Genomic DNA, 22,396 nt, shown 5'->3' on the forward strand with positions numbered 1-22,396 from the left:
GATGGAGGAAGGAAGGAAGGAAAAAAGGGGAAAAAATGCATATTTAGAGGTTATTTAATATCTATAAGGATAGCACAAGATGGAGTAGTCAAAAGATATGCCACCCCTAATGATCATGTTTTCAATATAACATTGAGAAATTATTCTATAATTTTAAATGAATTATTCCAAAATTTTTATGTAAATATACAAGCCAATATATTATCACCAAAACTGTGCATGGTGAAATGTGGAATTATAGAGGACTTTTTGTTCCCTTAGTATTGTACTTTTTTACTTTCTGTATTTTCTAAAAGGACTATGGACTTCTTTTACAACATATTTTTTAAATCCTAAAAATCACTAAATAACTGAAATTAAGTCAAGGAGTAGAAACAAGAACAAGCGTATTCTTATTATTTTTGCAAGTATAGCCATTCCGTTTAAACACGCTAGGGTATTGCTTCAAGTGTTCATGTGAATTAATGAGAAATAGGTCATTTTTTGGTCTAGCTCACAAAGCACCTGATAACCATTTTCAAGGGATCAAGATCTAGTTTGGTAATTAACTACAAATACACATTGTCTTGTAAGCATAGCTTTGCGATACTGTTGGGGAAATCTCCAGGTCTGAAAGATAAGGCATCGTACTGTGTAACATGCTTGAGCCTGAATGGAATCCATCCCCAGCTGTCAACAGAAATTAGACCTGTTCTCTGTCAGCAAGGAGAGAATAAACAAGTCAGGAATAATGCTCTTTTAGTTCTCAAAAACTTTAAATAAAAATTCAGGGTAGCCTTCTGTGATCTAAAATGTATCAGGATGAATTGTTGGACTCTCCCCTGGGGCGGACACCTCCATTTGATATAGGATAAAAAGACCCAGAAAGAACTAAGATTCAACTAAGTTCATTCTGAGCTCCCCTAGAAGCAGGGGCTGAACCTTTGAAATTTGATTTAATAGTGCAAGGTCTTGCCACTTGGACAGTTCTCCCCTCTTCTCCGTTCTCTTTAAGTATGCAAGAAGAAATATTTTACCTGTAAATACCTGTGATCACTGAATATATCTCTCCAGTCAATTTAGCTCTGACTGTAGTAAGAGCACATGGAATGTATTAGCACCGTATCAGCAACCTAATTCATGATAAATAGAATATTCATTCTAGGATCGGGATAACTAATAAAATTGCTTGACCTCATTCATCCCTTGTTGGCCCAAGAATCAAGTCTGTTGACCATTCAGTGTACTGAGTTAGTTCATAGAAGGAGTCATAGGATTATTCTTTCTTAATCTCTTACCCTAAGAGAATATATAGACACTGAAGTGATATATTCTTGATTAACTCCATGAGTTTTGCAGTTTGGATACAGGAAGCAATGTTGATGCCCACATAAATATTTCTACATGAGCTGATACATTAAGTCAATTTAATATCTGATTACAGCTGACCCTTGAACAACACAAGTTTGAACTGTGCGTGTCCTCTTATACACAGATTTTTTTTTTTTTGGATAAATACATTACAGGACTGCAAATGTATTTTCTCTTATGATTTTCTCAGTAATATTTTTCTTTTCTCTGGTTTACTTTGTGTTGTAAGAATACAGTATATTATGCATACAACATGCAAAATATGTTAATTGACTATTCATGTTATTGGTAAGGCTTCCAGCCAACAGTAGACCATCCGTAGTTAAGTTTTGGGGGAGCCAAAAGCTATATGCAGATTTCTAGCTGTGCAGGGGATAAGCACCCCTACCCCCTGCGTTGTTCAAGGGTCAACTGCATATATATTTTATACTACCTTTATTAATGAAGTGTTAGGGTCATTTTGATTCTTATTTTCACTCTTATTGAAGAATTGGTTTCAAAATGGCAGCTCATCCCTTGGACAGCTGAAGCCAAGCAGATCTCTGAAGCCCCAGCAGGTGAGGAAGTATAGGTTTGAGGGCCGTGTCAGGGACCAGGAGCCATGGCATCCTTCCCTTCCTGGGGTTACGGCCACTGCAAGTCTCCACTTCTCTGTATCCCTGTGGCCATCTCCCTCTCTGCCCAGCATATGGCCTTCTCTGATCCACTTGTACCTGGTTCAGACTTAGCCACCCAGCCCTGACATGATATCCTGTCATGGTTCAGGCTCTAAGCCCCTTCGTAGGAGGTCTGGAGATCAATCAGCTAGGTGGTGGTGCTGAGGAAAGGCCTGTGTTGTGGAGAACTGTCGATTCTGGGCTGTGGGAGAGGAGTGTGTAAAGAAGGCCCATGGGAGCAGAGAGGGGCATTTCTGGTATCTCTAGAATGGTCCTAGCAATTTCCTAGCTTTGTAACAATTCAAAGGTCAGTACTGGCCCACAATGCGAAGTTCAGGTAAAGAGACTTCATATAAATTAAATTCCAAATGGTGTCTGTCCGTAGCATTAGGCCAATTTCCTGTCTAGCCGTACCAATCATGTCTGTTTAATATGCATGTTTTCAGCCTGGTTTTCTAGAAGTGAAGTCTGAGACAGGGGTTCCTTGGAGAGTGATTTAGTGGGAGAGCTCTCCGGTGAGGGGGCGAGGGAAAACAGGATTAGACCGAAGGAAAGAAAGGTAGGTAAGGGAGCGATGTGGAGAAAGTGTAACTGGATCCATCAGTTACGCCACAGAGTTATCCCTTATTAGGCCAGGAGGCCAACCTTCCATACACATGGCAGTTGGCCACTGGCTGCTGGTGGCCTCTCCCTGCCAGGGGGAGGGCAACATGTGACCTCAGAGCAAAGCAGATCCCATCCTGCAGAGAGCAACACTCCGGAGAGGAGGGCAGCTGTGAGCCATGACCAGCCAGCGAGGGGCACCAACAGCACCCACCACCGCATTCGAGGCCTACAGGCCTTCCCAGCCATGGCTGGGGCTGCGCAAGATGAAACGCAAGGTTGAGCTGGATTATTTCCATGCCTCGTCCTCGCCCTTCTGCACACCCGGCCCTGATGATTCGCTGGTTTCTGCCTCACCGCTCAGTGTTGGTTTCCCCCTCGGTCCTCCCACCGATGCATTTCCAGCCTCATCGATGCCACCACACTTCCCAGTCTCCCCCTCCCCTGTTACCCTCCTCCTCACCTCAGCCTCAAAACCTCCCCTTCTGGCCAGTGCTGGCCTCCCCTGCCTCACGCCACACTGGCCCTCTGCGGCTTCCTCTCTGTGCCAAGGTCCTTCCTGCTCCAGAGCCTGTGCATTGGCTGTTCCCACCCCCTGGAAAGCTCCTCCAGGCCTCTACCTCTGGCCTTGTGGTCCTCAGCACACAGAGGTCTCTCTTATCCCCACTCCCATCCTCATCCTCGGAGCTTTCACACCCCACCGGAAATCTTACAGTTCCATTGTGATGGGGCCTTTCATGTCCTCCCTGCCACTAACCTAGTGATTTTCAACTGCAAGCTGATGATGCATTAGGAAGGGACTTGTGAGTCAGTTGAGTGAATGGTGACAGACACTTTTAATAAAATTAGAATGCCCTGGAAGAGAATGCATTACACTCGGTAAAAATTAAGTATTGTAAAACTATCCCTCATTCTGTGTGTGTGTGTGTGTGTGTGTGTGTGTGTGTGTGTGTGTGTGTGCTGAGTGATGACGTGGAAGGTATTTCTGATTTTGTGTTGGAGATAAAGAAACTTGAAAGCCGCTCTATTAAAGTGTAGACTCCATCTCTTTATTGTATGTGGGGGTTTGGGCACGTTCCTTGACTCTCCCTGCCACAATTTCCTCCTTATAGAGTAATTGCAAGGATCAAATGAATTTTGTAAGTGCTTGGAGGAGTGCCTGGTGCCCTTGGAAGTTCTGTGCAAGCGTTGGGAGGCATTGTATTTATTTGTACTTCCTAATAATTGTCCACTGCTCTATCCTCTGTGACTATTACCGTGTACACACACCCTGGCTCTCAGCCATTGCTGGTTGGATAAGCAGGGGGGACTCTGCGACAGACGCCATCTTCCTTGTACTTCTAGGTGAAGGAAGGAAGCTAAAGGGAATTCAGCACGGCTTCCACAGTAAGAAATGCCTGAGGAGCTTTCAGAGTGTTGTCCTGCCAGTAAATCCCTCACTCTTCCTTCCTCACTGCGTTGGGTCTTACTAAAGGCCAGTATATATATAAATATATATACACTTAAGTGTCTGGCAATTTCTAAATATTATATAAGAAAGTAAGGGGAGATCTAAGGCATTGGGAGGGAACATCTTCACTCACGAAGGAAATCCAGCAACACCTAAGCATTTTTTCCATCTTTTTTTCAGAAGAATGCTTCTTTTGAGGCCAAACTATTGGCAGCCATGGGAATTATCCAATGTGACTGATGAAACTGTTGGTTTTATTCCAAAATCTCTCCACCAAACCAGAGAGGGACCAAAGTGAGGGTGGCGTGAACTCTTGAGTTTTGTGGACAAGCAGGCGCTCTAATTCAGAAGGACACAGTAAATGTCTGCTCTTCCAAAGACAAGAGTGCTATTCTGAGTCCATTATCATTGAAAATAGGTTAATGGATTTTTCCTGTTTTGACTGTGGCTGACCCAGGAATGATCATAGACAAAGTCCAGCTTGCTCCCAGGTCAGCTCGTAGGGAAGGGGACCCTAGAACATGCTACTTGCCTCTCCTCCTCTTTGTGTAAGGGAATGGCAGTGGAGGTTGCAACAAAGCAGATTTAATGTTAGTTCCAAGAAGTTGAGTCTGCCAGTGAAAGCCGTAACCTATGGAGAGGGCTGCCTCATAGAATGGTGGATGTCCATCCCTGAATGTGTCACCTGAGGACCGGATGACCATTTCCATCTGTATGAGCTGTGTCAGGAGCTCTCCAGAGCCTGGGGTCCTGAAGCCCCTCTCCTCACTGCTCTCAGTACTGGGGCGTCCCATCGTCCTCATCCTCATGCAGGCCACCATGTGCAGGCAGAGGTCTCCAGGGAGAGCCTTCAGGAGGGTGTCCCTCTTTCTTCTTGGTGCTGGGTTTTTTAGTGGATGCATCAGATGCGCCATTGCATTTTATCCATATCCCGGGTCCAAAGTGATTGGCTTTCTTTACTCATGATTGCACGAGCATGTGCTTGTCCATCCTAGTCCTAGTGAAGAAAATGGCTGAATCTCTGGAAAAATATCAGCCTTTCAAGGCACATGGAAACATGAGCTTATAATATACTTGTATGCATATGCCAGCGTGGCTACTACCATTTTTGTGTGGGAATAGTTATTATAGCTTAGATTTTCCTTTTTAGAATAGAGTTGAAGTTGGATTGTACGAAATGTTAAGAGCATTTTTAAAGCTTTTTTGATGCATAAAGAACATAACTTTGAACATCTGAGTCTGGGAAAAGGATATAATTTTGTGCAGGATGGTGATTCCAAATGAAAAGGTAGAGTTGTCACTTTATGTAGGAGTGGAATTTACTTCACAGAAACCCATCTGCATGCGAGCTGGTTTCCTTTCTCCAAGTTTTCTATGCATGAAAAAATAAGTTTCCTTAAAAGAATTTTACACTTATTTCATAATAATAATATATTGTAACAGATAGAATAGAGCAGGAGATGAGAATGTCTGCTGGATTTTCATCTGCTTCTATATTCAATCTGTTGTGACATGCCATTTTGGTTGAAATAGGTGAAGAAAATCTGGCCTATTATAGGTATACAGCTGGCAGGCGAGGGAAATTTGAATAGATTGCTCTGATATTTGTGCACAGTTTCCTTTGTTACTAACCCAAACTCAAAAAATTCCTCGAAGGTTAATTATAAAGTGATCTGAACCCAGAAAAATGAGCTTTCTGTTCTCTGCACACTCATGAGAGAAAATGAGAATGAGCAGGCAGATAATGACTTTGGATTTCCCCCCAGCTTTATTGAGATACAACTGACATGTAATCTTACGTAAGTTTAAGGTATACAACGTGATACTGTGGTAAATGTATGTATTGTGAGCTGATCACCCCAATAAGGTGAGTTATACCCATCACCTCCCACAATCACACTTTTTTGGTAATGAGAACATCGAAGATCTACTCTCTTAGCAACTTTTAAATAGGTAACACGGTATTGTTAACTATAGTTACCAAGATGTACATTTGATCCTTAGAACTTATTTGTCTTCTAACAAGAGTTGTACTGTTTGACCACTTTGACCCATTCCCTTATCCTCACCCCCCACCCCTCTGCCCCTGATGACAATCGATCCGCTCTGTTTCTATGAGTTCTGTTTTTTAGATTCCAGATAGAAGCGAGATCTTATCGTATTGTCTTTCTGGAGAAACCACAGGCCTAGGGAGCCCTCTGGTACCTTGTCGTGCCGGCCTGGGGGAGGGGCCGTGTAGTCAGAGTGTACCGGCTCCTTTTACCTTTCTCATTGGTTCTTCTTTGTCTCTGTGGTCAAGGGGGTGCTCCAGCCTCATCCCCAGGTTCTGGAATTTTCTCAAGACCATGGTGTCTTGTTTCTGGATAGATGCTAATTGTTCTCGTGGTGAGGGGCTGAAGTCAGGAGCAATCGAAGTCATCATCTTGATGATGCTACCTTCCAATTTTGGATTATTAAGGGAAGTGTTGACCTTGCAGATTTTCCACAAAGATTTTGGAGGACCCCGGTTCTCCCCTTACCACACTTAGAGAACTGGGTTAACCCCCCCATTTTGGTGTAGTTGCTTGGAAGGTATGTAAAGGGAAGAGGAATTTGTAACATACATAGCTTAACAATCCCAGCAGGCTTTTTTTTGGGGGGGGAGATAATAACAAAAAACCAAATTGATGTGGGAAGGTAAGGAACTCAGAACACCAAGGGCAACCTTGAGAGAGACAAATTCATTTGGAGGACACACATTCCTCATTGTAAGATTTCTTATAAAGCTACCCTATAATCAAGACAGTGTGATTCAGGCGTAAGGATGGACAGATCTATGAAAGTGAATCAAGTCCATAAGTATATCTGCATATATGCAGCAAAATTAATTTTGACAAGTGTGCCAATGTAATTCAATGCAGAAAGGGAAGTCTTTCTAACAAATGATGCCAGAACAACTATATATCTGTTTACAAAAAATTGAAACTTGATCCATATCTAACATGAAAATGGACAAAGGAACGCCTGGGTGGCTCAAGTGGTTAAATGTCTGCCTTCAGCTCAGGTCATGATCCCGGGGTCCTGGGATTGAGCCCCATGTTGGGTGCTCTCTCTCTCTTTCTCAAATAGATAAATAAAATCTTAAAAAAATAAAAGAAAATGGACACACATTGATGGATTCCAGACAAAATTTAAAAGCTAAAATTGTAAAGCTTCCATAAAAAAGGGGGGCAATATCTTTGTGGCCTGTGTAGTCGAATATTTCTTAGAGAGATTGCAAAAGCACTAACCCTAAAAAAAAAAAGTAAACTAGACCATCAAAGTAAAAAATTTCTACTCTTCAAAAGACTTTGTTAAAAATTAAAAAAGACAATGGGGCGCCTGGATGGCTCAGTCTGTTGAGTGTCAGACTCTTGACTTCCGCTCAGATCTTAATCTCAGGGTCATGCGTTCAGGCCCTGCCCTGAGCTCCATGGCGCCTACGTAAAAAAAATTAAAAACACAAATCCGTGTCAAGGAGAAATATTTACAATCTACACATGACAAAGACTTGAATCCAAATTATATAAAGTACTTCTCTATATCAAAAACAAAGGATAAGCAACCCAGTTAAAAATTTTCAGAAGACTCGGGTAGGAACTTCACAAACGGGGATATAAGCATTGCTAAAAAGAGACAAGAAAAGATGTCAGATCAGGGAATTGCAGCATAATACCAGAATGAGATACTACTATACAGAAACAAGAGTGTTTTCACTTTACCTGACTTCCGACACCAGATGCTGGAGAGGATGCAGAGCGGCAGGACAGCTCATGCCTGCTGGTAGGAGAGTGTAACGTGGTGAAACCAGTGTGGAACATTGGCTGTTTCTTATAAAATTAAGAAACAGTGCTGCTCTAAGATAATTTTTCAGTGGAAATGAAAACAGACGCGCACGCAAACATCTGTATGATAGTGCTTTCTGCAGCAAGAAATTTAAACAACTCAAGTGTCTATTCACAGGAGAATGAACCAGCAAAGAATAGTATACTCATACAATGGAATGTTACTCAGCAATGGAAAGAAACGAACTCTGGATGCACACACATGGATGGATATCAAAAATAATTGGTGAGTGAAGGAAGCCAGGCATGGGTATTACTTCTCTATATTCCCATTGTTATGAAGCTCAAGGACTAATTTGTGGAATTGTAACCCAGTATGGTGGTCCTTCTGGGTGTGGGAGGGAAGTACACTATTGAGACACATGAAGGAACTTTCTAGGGTGAAGGCAATGCTCTTCCTTGATTGGATGTTGGTTCCATGGATACATACACTTTTAAACACTCATCAGAGAGTGCACTTAAGATCCACACATTTTGCTATATGTAATTATACCTCAATAAAAATATGAAAACTGCATACCCTAATTACACCACAACAGTTATGAATATTTTCTTGGTTTATTAAATGAGGCGTTTATTCAAATATGCATTTTGATTGCATTATGAATATGAAACATGCTGATTACCAATTCATATTCCTTTGGAAACCTAGAGACAGAGCGAAAACTACCCTGTGTGACAGGAAGATGGACTTACCCATCCTTCAGCGTTTTCAGTTTTCAATCTCTTGTCTATTACCATGGTAATTGCTTTTAATGACTTTGTTCTCCTCAATGTAATCAGACAGGAAGCTTTAGATGGAAGATGCATAAATTATTCTAACTCCTGCCAGGAAAAGAATCCAAGACTTTAATCAACTTCTCCACCTTTTATTCTTCTTGTTAGAAAGTTTTCTTTACATGCTTACTTAACCGACAGACCCTGTGCCTGGAAGGTGCGGTGTTCCCCTCAGGAGGACCAGGACTGCAGTGCAGAGGACAGGTGGCATTCCTGTTCAAAGAGCATCAAATATGCCAAAGATGGTTATGCAAATTCATTTGACTCTGTCTGCTGTTTTTATACATTGGCTCATAAAAATATCAACACCACTGATGGCACTAACTTTATATCATTCTTTTCAGCTTATGAAATACTGTGCACTCAAAGCAAACATCTGGGAGGAAAATAATAGGAGAGTCATCATCACCCCCATTCTACAGAGAAAGTAATTGAAGTTCATGACATTTAAGCTCCTTCATTGTTTCCTTAATGAATTTGGGTCATGCTTTATGTCTGTTTCAAAGACGACTAAAATTTATCTCCTTTCCTGAAGTCTTTCTAAATTGAGCTTCCCTCACTTCTTGCAAAACCTGCACAGAACACATTCTCAGGATTCGGGGCAGCAAGGAGTCTCTGCATTTTAGTCCTCCATCAACACAGGAATCTGGGGCTGGAAGCAGGTGGGGGAGCTAGGCAGAATCCTCTCAAGAGCCGTGGTAGGTAATATCAGGATGGGTTTGATGGGTCCTGCGTATAGTCTGGTCTGCACGCTGTGCCCTGGGGAGGTAGGTATGAAGCAGTCTCAACGCCCTTCCTTCCCATTTTGAAACAAGCCACGTCTCCTATTGACTTACAATTCAGCACTTATTGAATCAAGGAAACACTGAACAGAAGACATTTTATTCGATTCTGAACTGCATCATTCTAAATATTGATTGCAAAGAGATTTCCTGTGCAGAGTGACTTTAGGGCCCAAGTATTTCCAAAGAAGCCTAGTGCACACCTATATGACCAAAAAAAAAAAAAAAAAAAAAAAAAAAAGCCATCATTCAGATGGAATGAGTTTCAGTACAAAGAACTTCTTCACCTGTTTAGAATCCAAGTTCGGGTCTTGGAAAGGGTTTGGGGTCAGGAATGTGGGTCCAGGTACGAAGGCTAAAGCTCCAACAGCCCCAGATCAATAACGTAGATATGCCACAGCTCCAAACATCAACTTCCTCATCTGTAAAAGGAGGATAAGGATACCCTGTCCTCTCTAGAACCCAAAGAACATTCCAGTGAATTGGAAAATAAACAGAAAGCACTTTTTGGATCCATGGAAGTTACTCGAAGTTACCTAAGAGTTGAGTTACCCCTCCGCCTGGGGTACCCCAGGGCTCTCTGCAGTGGTTTCTGTGCCTTTCTTGGAGGTCGGTGGTAGGTCTGGATTTCTTTCACTCATCCCTTGGCTGACTTTCATTCTCTTAATACCAGAGCCTTCTCATTATGAATTCGTTTAGAGAGTTGCTGGTGATCTTCACCCTTTCAGGCACTTTTATTTTATCTCATCCTTTTGAATGCCCTCTTTGTAGGCATGAATGTCCATTCTAGGGGGAGTGGTGTGTGCGTTTGTGTGGTCATAATTGGAAAGGAGAAAACATGTATTGTTTCCTTCCTAGGGAGGACTCTTGGTCGAGTGTAAAGCACGAATAGTCAATGTCTTAGCCTACAAAGCTGACGTCTAAGGGTCTGCCAGGATGGGACCCAGAGGGTCCGATGACATCACCAGGTTCCCCTCAGTCTCTCATTCTTCCCTTTCTGCTCTGCTTTCTTTGGCATTGGCTTCCTTTCCAGAAGAGCTCACACTCTTCCTTAATGATGTCAGGATGGACACCTGCAGCTCCAGGACTACAGGCTTCCTGTCCTAGTCCCGCCTGGGCTGCTGTAACAACGTGCCACAGACTGGGTGGCTTATGAGCAACAGAAACGTACTTCCCACAGTACTGGAGGCCAGAAGTCCAAAACTGGGGTCCTGGCATGGTCGGGGGAGGGCCCTCTTCCAGGATGCAGACTTCCTCTTGTGTCCTCACATGGCCGAGGGGGCTGGCGGCTCTCGGGGGCCACTTTTATATGAGCCAAATCCCATTCCTGAAGGCTCCACTCTCAGACCTAATCACCTTCCAAAGGCCCCACCTCCTAATACCATTACACTGGAATTAAGATTTCGAGATATAAATTTCGAGGAGACACAAATATTCAGTCCATTGCCCTGTCTTCTTAGCAATCCAACAAGAGCGAAAGTGGCACAAACAGAAGTGTGGCAATTAAGTATCATTGGCTTGAATGTTCTGCTGGCTTGGGCCCCACACAACACCTCCACCGAGCATGGTGACCAGGGCCAGTGTAGGCTTCCGGCTGTCTCAGGTCTGGGTCACGTGGACAGCAGGATGAGCCTGAGTAGGTCTCAAGAAAAGTCAGGTGCTATCAACAGAAGAAGAACTCCCAACACACAGAATCACTAAGGTCTCGCTTCCCTGAGGGCAAGGTTCAATGCTGTCTTGTTCGTGTATAACTGCCTAGAGGATCTGACATCCACTTGGCCCTATGAGCCAAGGACCACAGGACACGGCACCTTTCTCTTCTCCCTCTGAGGGGAAGTTTGGGATTGTCACCAAGAGACAATTCTGTATAGGCCTTTTCCCATAAGCTATTGAATGAAAAGCATATTTCTTCAATGAAGATAGTTAAGCAGCAATTTGTTTTTCAGACTTTACTCTCTGTGATTTTGATGGATGTGTTAGTTTCCCATGGCTGCTCTAACAAATTCTCCCAAACTCAGTGGCTTAAAACAACACAGACCTATTATCCCACAGTTCCGGAAATCAGAAGTCTGACATGGGTCTCACTGGGCTAAAACCAAGGCGTTGGCAGGCTGCATTCCTTCTGAAGGCTCTGGATGAAAACCCATTTCCTTATCTAGTCCAGCTTCTAGAACCCCCTGCGTTCTCTGGTTCACAACCCTTCCTCCATCATCCTAGCATCTTGAAATCATCCCCTCTCACCTTGACAGCACTGCCTCCCTATTATAAAGACCTTGTGATTACACTCGGCCCACCTGTGTCCTTCAGGCTAAAGTTCCCATTTCAATATGCTTCCTTGTCCTACCTGCAAAGCCCTCTTGCCACGTAAGCTAACATACTCACAGGTTCTGGGGCCAAGGCCTTGGACATCTTTGAGAAACCATATTTCTGCCTATCATGATTGGGTCCAAGTTCCTAGATTCCACGCATACACCTACTTTCTCCTTATGAATATACGCTAGCATTACCTACATAATTATCATTTTTCTCAAGGGCTATCTTCCAGTTTCCATATCTTTCTCTCCATCTTTCTACATTTAGGGCTTTGAAAACGCATGCTTAACTCACCTCGATTGGTTCCGACTCAGACCAGGTCTCTAAAATTTCCAACGTATTTTACCAAATATAATTGAAAATAGCAAGTTTATGAAATTTGTTTGGACTTGCATTCTTTTAAGTCTATGGTGCATAATAATTTGATAAATAGAGGCCGACGACAGAAGCTATGTGTCATAAAGTAATCTAATACCTTTTTGTCCCCCTCAAGCCAGACTACTCACTCAAGTTCGGAGGAAGAATTTGGCTTACTTATAAGTCGCTAGAAAGAAATAGTACTATAGAAATGGAAGATGTACGAGAGTCACTAGGCCAGTGGATGGGATACTTGTTGATACCCTCGTTGTTGGCAGAATTCTTTTGTTGCCAAAAAAGCTTGGTTGTAGCTTTGCATGATGTATTAGACACTGACTCTACCCTTGACTTTGAAATGATAGGCTGAAGCTTTTGCATGTTTATTTCCAATAACTAACATGCCACATCTACCAAATGGTGCTTTTTCATGCTCTTCTTTTCTTTTGCTCCTAGAAGCTTTTCTGGGAATCCATTTCAGGAGATTCAATTGGATAGCATGTTTAGCCTTGATTTCTTACTTAGTACAATGTCTTCTCAGTATTGACATAAAATAAGGACGCGTTTGCATTATTAAAACAAAGACACAAACTACGTACCCCTACTGAGATAAATGATACACAATACTGTTTCCTCGTTGTTTTATGTGCTAGATCTTCAAGTGTCTTAGGAAATGCCAATGTTGAAACTTCTGTAGATGTCAGGGTCAGAAGGGCTTAGGGAGGGAAGAGAGAGACGGAGGGCCCGCCACGTACCTACACGATAAGCTAGGTCCTCTGCACGCACCTGCTCATTGCTAGGGAAGCAGAAAGGCTACTCCTTGCCCTTTGCGCTGTATGGCAGTTACCACAAGGCAGAAGAGAATAAGCCTAGCAGTCACTTAATTAATCAACTGATAATTTACTCAAGCCTCCATCAAGTGAGAAAATATCTTGCTATGGTAAAAACCTTGTTTAAACAGTTACAAGAGAACTGCAAGACCTCCTACGGTATTGTCCTACTTGTCCGTCTTGCAGTGATTTTATCTTATTTAAAGTATTTTCAAAGAAAAAAAGTATTTTCATTAACTGAAGCATCTAGCATCTTTGCCACAAATATGGGAAATATTAAAAGAGAAATAAATACATTTAACCTTTACCACTTCTTTTATTATAAACTCCCCCCACCCCAAACTGCTTAGTTAATAGGACCTACAAGCACGAAAGCAGTGTGTTAAAAATTGCCTCAGCTAAAAGCAGGTATAAGGCAATAGCAGGGATTGTGGAGCATTCCACAGACACATTGTGTGATTTGAGGAGGAATCTGAGGAGGAAGTGTGAAATTTGCTCTTTTTTTTTTTTTTTTTTTAGAGAAAATACCCAACAGATGCTTAGAGATATTAAAAACCCTTTTCAGTTGCACAGAGAACAGAGCGTCTGCGGAAAGGTTGACTATAGACAGCGGTATTCTAATATGAGCGACTTGTGGCCAGTGTCACAGGACGCCAAAGTTTGTACAAAAGATAGAAAATTCCGTCGCTAAAGGCACACACATTCTAGGATGTGATACAATGCAGGGGAGTGCTGATTCTGAGGAAAATGGTATAAGAAACATTAATCCACCTGGCGTGGCTCAACGATTTCTTTAACACAACACTGTAATGGGTCAGCAGTTGAAACGGGTTCTTAATTCTTCATGAATGAGGTGACTGCCCTGCCCTCTGCCCACAGGTTTCCAGTCTCACATTGGTGGGTGTGTGGCACCTGGACCCCCACCTCTCTGCATCACTCAGCAGCTTCGAGAAGTTCTACACCCCAGATACCCAAGCTCGACCTTTCAAAGAATTGACCACTTCTGGGCAGAATCTGGGTCCTGGATACTCTCTTGGTATGGACCATGGATCACTTCTTACTCTCTCTCTCTCTCTCTTTTTTTTAAAGATTTTATTTATTTATTTGACACAGAGAGAGAGGGGGAGAGCATACGCAGGGGGAGTGGGAGGCAGAGACAGGAGAAGAAGTAGGTTCCTGCTGAGCAGGGAGCCTGATGTGGGGCTGGATCCTAGGACCCCGGGATCATGACCTTAGCCAAAGGCAGATGCTTAACCGACTGAGCCACCCAGGCGCCCCCGATTTTTAATCTTTTTGTAGGTCATTTCTACATCCATATGTAATGTAGTTACATCTACGGCAGACAGTTCCCCACAGGTATTGGGAACTTCATTCAAGTTTCGGAGGATGGCTGTATGCAGACATTTTAGTAGACAGCTAAGAACCCAGACTAAATCCCTGAGCGCTTAGAGAGCCTAAGAACGTTTCTATTTCACATAACATAGGAACATGACGTATGAGTCGTGTTAACTTGTTTCTGATTTTTCTATAAGGCGAATGAATTCTTGTCTTATATGCTTGATGAAATTTAACAGTAAAAAAAATCCAGCATGATGAAAAATTTCAAAACGTGAAATGTATGATACCACACAACAAAATACCAAGGAGAGCGGTGATATCTTTCCTAGCGTAATGCCAGGGCTTTTTCCCCATCGTTTCTTATTAGGAAAAAACAGATGACATAGTGCGGACGCTGGGCACTGTCTTATCTGAGCAGTGCAATTTTGAGTGGTTTCCAACAAGTCTGTGCTCATATTCTTTGGCTCACGTTCCCAAGGGGCGGGGGGTGAGATCTCCATTCAGCATATCTAGTTCACATCCAAACTATTTTCTCTTTCCTTTCCTTCCCCCTACCCGCCTTTTTTTGGGTATTAATGTCAACCATACAAACCTTTAACTCGGAATTCTGCAATGTGGCCATGATAATTAAATAGTCGACTGCTTCTGCCAGAGAACAAATTTGTGTCCCGAGAGTTCTGATGATCGTTCTCATAACCTGCCCCAGGGTGATTTAATTTAGAAATGGGTCTTTAACAGTGACTCCTGACTCACGCTCAAGAGCTTTGGAGTTAAATCTACAGTAACCATTGCCTACGTCTGAAGGTCTGAGTGAGAAGCGTACCCAGGGCGTGTATTACTTACTGCCGTTATTAGGCTGCTCGCCTGCTGAAAGGGTTTCCTATTAGGTTTTTTGGCTCAAAGCCACAAACCTCCACTCCAGACATGCAGGTATTCATTAAACACATCTGACACATCCATTCTCTCATTAATGACTTCCCTTGATCCACTTTTAGTTCTAATCAAACCGGTCTCTTATTCCATGAGGCATCCTTCAACTCTCCAAACTCCAGCCTCGGCTCATCTCCCACTTCCGAAAATCTGTTTTGGACAGCTGTCAACTGTTCTGTTTTTGCCAACTCAAATCCTGCAGGTGCTCTGAAAGCCAGGCTGAACACTGACTGTGGAAGCAGTGTCCCGAAGTTAACCCTGCTTGCGAATCACCTGTCCCGTACGCTGAACTCCTTCCCCGTCGGTGCACAAGCATCACACCACGCTTGTGCTTCTTTCTTGTTGTGTGGCACTCTCAATTTGTATCTGGCTTCTCTCGTAAGTGTACTTGCTTCCAGGGGAGCATAGGCTCATCTATTTCTTTTGAATTTCTCACCACACTTGTATGAATCTGGCACACTGGGAGTTCGTGGCATTCTCATTGAATTGATTTTCATTACATAAGGAATAACATTTTATGAACCTTTTACAACTCTCCCAAACAGAAGTCTCTACTGATTTTTTAGTACTAATCTGAAAATGAACAAAATAATAAAGATGATTTATAAAAAGTGTGGTTTCCAGGAGACCACCTAGTGTTAAATACTAGATATATTCCTCTCTCTTACCCCACTTGTACTCTAAGGGAAGAACCAATTTCCAGAAAGTTACATCTAACTTAGCTTTTGTTAACTCTAAGAATAATGTAGAAAAGTTATTTCTAACTATGGCAAATCATAAACCTTTAATTAATAACCTATAATGTGATGAGTTTTGACTTTTAGTAACTTATACTGAGGAGTTTTTTATAATACATATATGCACTCAATGTATGTCTGTTTGTATCATCACATTCCTGATGTGTGTGTTTACATGTATGTCTGTATATAGAGGTATGTATGTGTGTCTTTATTTTCTAAACTCACATTGAAGTTAGTATTTACGAGAAACCAGAAGTGCAGAGTATGCTTACTCAAAGGCCCAAAACAAACAACAAAACTAAGTGGATTTTTTAAGTCCTAGAACAATTTTGAAAATTCCCTTTTCGTAGATCAGTGGAGCAGAATAAGAGCCCAGAAAGAGACATGTGCAAACACGCTCAACTGATTTTTGACAAAACGCACGAACAATTTGATGGAGGGGACATGAGAGATAGCCTTTTCCACAGATATTGCTGGAGAAGTTGAACATCTGTGGGCAAAAATGGAACTTCAACTAGGTCTTATACCTTATACAAAAATTAACTCAAAATGAATCATGGACTTAAATGCAAACTCTGAAGCCATAAAACTTACACAAAAACTGTAGGAGGAAAACTTTGGGATCCAGGCAAAGAGTTTATAGACTTGCTGCCAAAACACAATCCATAAAAAGAAAAAGTGCTAAGTTAGACTTTATCAAATTTAAAAACGTATTCTCTGAGAAAGACCATATGAAAAGAATGAAAAGAGAAGCCACAGACTCGGAGAAAATACTCGAAAACCACATATGCCACAAAGGACTAGTACCTCGAATATATAAAGAACTCTCAAACTCAACAGTGAAAAATCCAACAATGCAAATAGAAAATGGGTAAGACAGTCATAGACCTCTGTCAAAGGGAACACACAGAAGGCAAATGAGTGCCTGCAAAGAGAGATGCTCAACATTCTTGGCCATCAGAGAAATTCAAATGAAAACCACAACAAGCTATCACTACACACTTATTAGAACGGCTAAAATAAAGTATAGAGACAACACCAAATGTTGGCAAGAAGGGGAGAAACTGGATCACTCACACATTCCTGATGGGGATGGAAAACAGCACAGCCATTCTGGGTGGCAGCTTAACCGCTTCTTATAAAACCAAACGTGCAAATGTAATAGAGCCCAGTGATTGCACCTGTGGGCATTTATGCCAAAGAAATGAAAACTTACGTTCACATCAAAAACCTTATACAAATGTCCATCGTAACTTAATTCATAATAACCAAAAACTGGGTACAACCCAGATGTCCTTCAGTAGACAGACGTTAAATCCACTTTGGTGCACCCATACCATGGATGGCCGCTCAGGAATCGGAGGGAACAAACCATAGATATACCAATAGCTTGGACGAATTTCCAAGGAATTACATTGAGTGATAAAAACAAACAAAGGCTACATAGTATATGACTTCATGTACATAATATTTTTGAAATAATAAAAATTTAGCAATGCAGAGCTTATCAGTGGTTGCCCATGCTTGGGGACTGGGTGGAGGGAAGGCTGAGGTGGGGTTGGCAAAAAGGTGAATGTGGTTTTCAAAGAGAAAGAAGAGGAATACAGAACTGGTCTGTGTCTAGGTTGCGGTGGTGCTGGTGGATATACATGTGATAAACTTGTATAGAACTAAACCCACACACAGACAAACGAGTAAAACTGGGGAAATCACAGTGGGACAGGTAGATTGTACTGATGTCAATATCCTGATTGTGATACTGCGTTCTAGTTTCCCGAGATGTTACCATTGTGGGGGGAACGGGGTAAAGGGCAGGCGCGGCGCTCTGAATGCACAGGTATCTCAATAAATATTTCAACTAAAAAAAACCCCAAACAAACCCAAACTCTTTTTTTCATAGATTTCCTTGAGATGTGCCGTTTTGGGTTGCCTTTGCACTAAATAGAAGGAGAGGGTTGCCCTTGGTAAATGCTGGCCCTATTTCTTTTCTGGGTTGTACGTGGGCTGTGCGTCACATATGACTGTGACTGACAAAGCCTAGCCTTTATGACATCATCTTTTCCAAAGCTAAGCACCCACATAAGTAAACAAATGTTTTTAAGGCTCTTTTTCTTCTAGATTCTTCAAAGAGATCCCATGAAGGACCTCTCCTGTCTCCCGGAGGCCATGCCCAAAGCTCTGAATGTCTTGCCAGCCCGTGGTTTTGGCTGGACTGTCTGGTGATGCATTCTCAGTATTAACACCAAGTTTCTTTAAAGAAGTCTGTGGCAGTTTGAATGTGTTTTCCAGGGCTGACAACAAGTGTCCAGGCCCAGCAATGTCACCCAGAATCTGAGTGTACTTCAGTACTCTTATGGCCATAACAAGTTCAAGGGTCTTCTCTACACTTCTGTGATAATGATAATTAATAATAATAATCCTTGTCCATGATCCTACAAATGTAGACTCCGAACATGTGGGGCCACAGGTCACACTAATCAATGTAACTGCAGAGTAAGCCCGTCCCGAGTAACGTGATTACTCAGTTACACGTTGTTTCTTCCATTCCTCAACCCCCAAAACTCCCTTTTTGTCTTAACTCATAAACAAAAGAGAAGAGAAAAAAATAGTATTTCCCTGAGTAATGTACTAGTCTTCCCATTTAGAAGCAGCCCCATGGTCTCCCACAGAGGTTCCCTCCAGGCTTTCCAGAGTATCAATTAATTCAGCAACCAGGCAAAGTTTTCCTTGAGAATTGTTACATAACAGTGAATGAACTGTCCTTTCTAGGGCAGCCTGGAGTTTCAGTGAAACCAGATGCCAACAGCTCCTGACTTATCACAGACTCAAGTGCAATCAAACATCAGAAAATCAGAATTAAGACAGTCCTGCAATTCACTGTTCAGCCCTTCCTTTGCTCTGAAGATCATCTGGAATCTTCCATTCCCCCTCAGCTTAGTCCCACCCTGACCCTTCTTTTCCTAAAGTTCAGATGCCTCAGCTTTGATCTTAAAACTTGGAGGGGGGGAAAAAAAGAAATTGTAAATATCTTCAGTGCCTTGCAATTACTTTGCGAACTTCTGTTCTGGTCCTGCTGGTTCGCTAATGAACCTCCCAACTGCATTTATTGGGGTCGGCCTCTGCTGTCGCCAGCGTGAGCCCTCAGAGACATTGTTATTCGAACATGACCCCAGCTCGCAGGGAAACTGAAACAAAGTTGCTGCGTAACCGCTGCCTCCCAAGGGCTGCGGGCCCTGAAATCTTCTCTCTCCAGTTTCTGTGATGATGGCGGTGCACCTGCAGAACGTGTGTACACGAGACTAGCAGGCAGATTTTTAAGAACTGAAGGTCGAGAGTTCTTCTTGCAACGTAATTAGATACTCTGTTTCAGTCTTAGGCCTTCTTATGCCAAAAAGGAATCATGAAGCTTCGAATGGGATAGAGCCATCAGCACGAGAGGGCAGAGCAGGCCTGCCCACCCTCCAAGCTTTAGGATGCAGCCCAGGGAGAGGTGAACTCGGACTTCCTGGGTAGGGGAGAAGGTGGCCCTAAGGAACCCCAGGATCAAAAAAAAAAAGCGAGCAAGCGGGTGGTGTTAACTGATTGTTGTCTAAAATTCAAAAAGGCAAAGGCAAAGCAGGATTAACATTAGGGAGAAGAAGAAAACCCAGCGAAACTCACATTTGGTTCACCCACTTGTTTCCCAGCTCCGCAGGCTTCGCTGAGAAGACTGAACAGGCTTATCAGGTGTGCCGAGAATTTCGGTTGCACAGTAGGAGGAAGATGTTGAAACTCGGCTCCAAGGATGCTGGAGCTGCCCCAAACAGCGGAGCGGCTGGAAGGAAAGATCTATTTTGGAATTCCAGAGGTCCTGGAAAGACTCAAAGGCTGTTAATCTGATGCAATTTAAAGGCCACGCAAGATTAGGCCAAAGGCCTGCTGCTGGAGGACAGGCTCCAGCTGTGAGTGGGCGGAGCCCTGCGGGGCTGGGCTTCCCAGGAGGCTGGAGAGCCTGGGAGAGGCGCTCAGGACCAGAACCCCGAATTCACGGTTTGCTGTGTTATATGGGCCAGGTTACTTGACTGCTTTGAGCACCCACGCCCTTCCTTAAAAATGGGTAAGAAACCTAGCTTAAGAGGTTGATGTAGAATTTAAATAAGAATGACTGTATCAAAGGCCCAGCACTTGGTAGTGATCAATAACTATTAAGCTCTTCCCGAGACCCGCTTCCCTGGCATATGCCTCCATCGCCCAAATGAATGCTTTATTAACTCATATATCAAAGACACTAGATACACTTGGTATTTGAGAAAGAACTTAGTGTACATTTTATATTCTCTGGTAAATTGAATCAGCATATGGATATGTAAGGATGTGTAAACCTAGGTTTCCCTAAAGACTCTGCGTTACATAGTTAATTGAAGGGAATGCGCCAGCCAATCCCCCCATTTTTTGTCTTCGGATGCCTGGTTCTGGGCTTTTGTCCTAAGAGCTCTCAATTTCATTACTCAGCTCAGAGCTCAGAGAAGCTGTGTGGCTCCAGCCCTGGGTAAGCCGGCTTCCTGAGGCAGGGGGAGGGTTCTCGGGTTCTTTCCCTTGTCCGCGCAGGCATGGGGGCTGGGGGCACAAGCAGGTGGGTGTGGATGAACTGGGATGCACTGGCGATCCCCGTCGAGACGAACCCAGTTCGTAGCTCAATCCTCTCTTATGGAGAATACAGAAAAGAATGTGTTTATAGGAATAGGTGTTTGAAAAAAAATCAATAATCTGAATGATAGTAGTAGCATCACTGATTGACTGAGTACATGCCAGGCCCTGTTCCAAGCACTTCAAATGTATTTAAATGTGTTAACACCATCTGCCCAACAAGCCAAAGGAGGTACCAGTTATCATCCTCATTTTAGAGACTAGGAAACTCAGGCCCAAGGGAGGGTCACTGAGTTGTTCAAAATCCCAGAGCCAAAGGCAAATGTCTTGATCCAAGGCAGTGTAGCTCTGGAGTCTGGGCTCTTGTGCGCACATTCGTTTCATTGATTACTAGCCGACGTATCGTTTGTACAATTATCTTGCTCAGAGTGATGAGGGAGCAGAAGGCTGGCTGAAGACAAAGCATAAGTTGACATCCCGCAACCTCCCCCAACCCCCACTCTTGGGTGAGACCTGTGTGACATTCTTCCAGGAAGCCCCCAACCATCTCAAAGCTAATGCCTTGCTAGAGGGGTAAACAGCCTTAACTTGACAAGGGCAAGGCCTCCGGTATCCTGTGAGTCTTCTTTAACATATGGAAGTACTTTCTCAACCTCCCGGTTTCCTTACCTCCCCCAACCCCATAGTATATAATCAGCCACCCTCACAACCCGGGGCAGCAGCTCTTTCTGCCCACGGGTCCTGTCCCCGTGATTTCATAAACCACCATTTTGCACCAAAGACTTGTCAAGAATTCTTTCTTGGTCGTGGGCTCCAGACTCCACCCCACTGAACCTCACCTATATTTCAAAACCCCACCAAGAGGAAAGCCCTTTCTCAATCCCAAGCTTAAACCCTCAGATTTATTTGTTTGGTGTTGGTGCAGGGTATTAAATAACTAGAGTCGTCTCAGCAAAAACAATTACGACTTCATTTGAAATTCAAGTTTATTAAGCATCGTTGATTCTATTTTCAAGTGAAATAACCTTTCAGTTAGGTTTATGAGTCCTTATGTTGTTGGCAATTTGTTCAATGGCAAAGAATCCCATTGAAGTTAGTCGTGGCGTGCTACCAAGGAAAAGCGATTATTTTCATTAATTGTCTCTTAGGTTGTAAAGCGTAACCACAGAGCATCCCACTGATACCTCGAGAGGGTCAGAAACAGAAGGCTGCGCTTCGGGTTAAAGCAGAGTCTTTGGGTGCCTGCTTAACTGTGATATTAGGAGCAGAGGGAGGCAGTAAGAAAACTGTAACAGAAATGAAAACAGGTAACTCCGATAGCCAGTCACTCGTTACATGGGCTTCACTGTATCCAAGCCTGCTGTCTGAGCTTACCTGGGGTGACGCAGTCAAACTGGAAGAAGGCCCAGTTCCTATCCCCATCTTACGATTATCTTATAACCTTACAGAATTCTAAAAGTTACCCCCATGTTACTCAAAGGAAACCACACAGATGGTCCCCAAACACACGAAGGCTTGACCTAAGATTTTTCAACTTTACAGTGGTGTGGAAGCAAGAGGCATCCAGTAGAAACTGTTCTCTGAATTTGGATCTTTTCCCAAGCCAGTGATATGCAGTCTGATCCTCTCTAGTGATGCTGGCAGTGGCCGCAGACCTCAGTCAGCCACAGAATCACGAGGGTCAGCAACCCATACACGTGACAACCACTCTAAACCCATACGACCAGGCTCTTTGTCTTCTGGTACAATATTTAATGAATTACATGAGATAGTCAACACTGTGT

Source organism: Ursus maritimus, unplaced genomic scaffold (genome assembly GCF_017311325.1).
Source record: "Ursus maritimus isolate PB19 unplaced genomic scaffold, ASM1731132v1 scaffold_15, whole genome shotgun sequence".
NCBI lineage: Eukaryota > Metazoa > Chordata > Mammalia > Carnivora > Ursidae > Ursus > Ursus maritimus.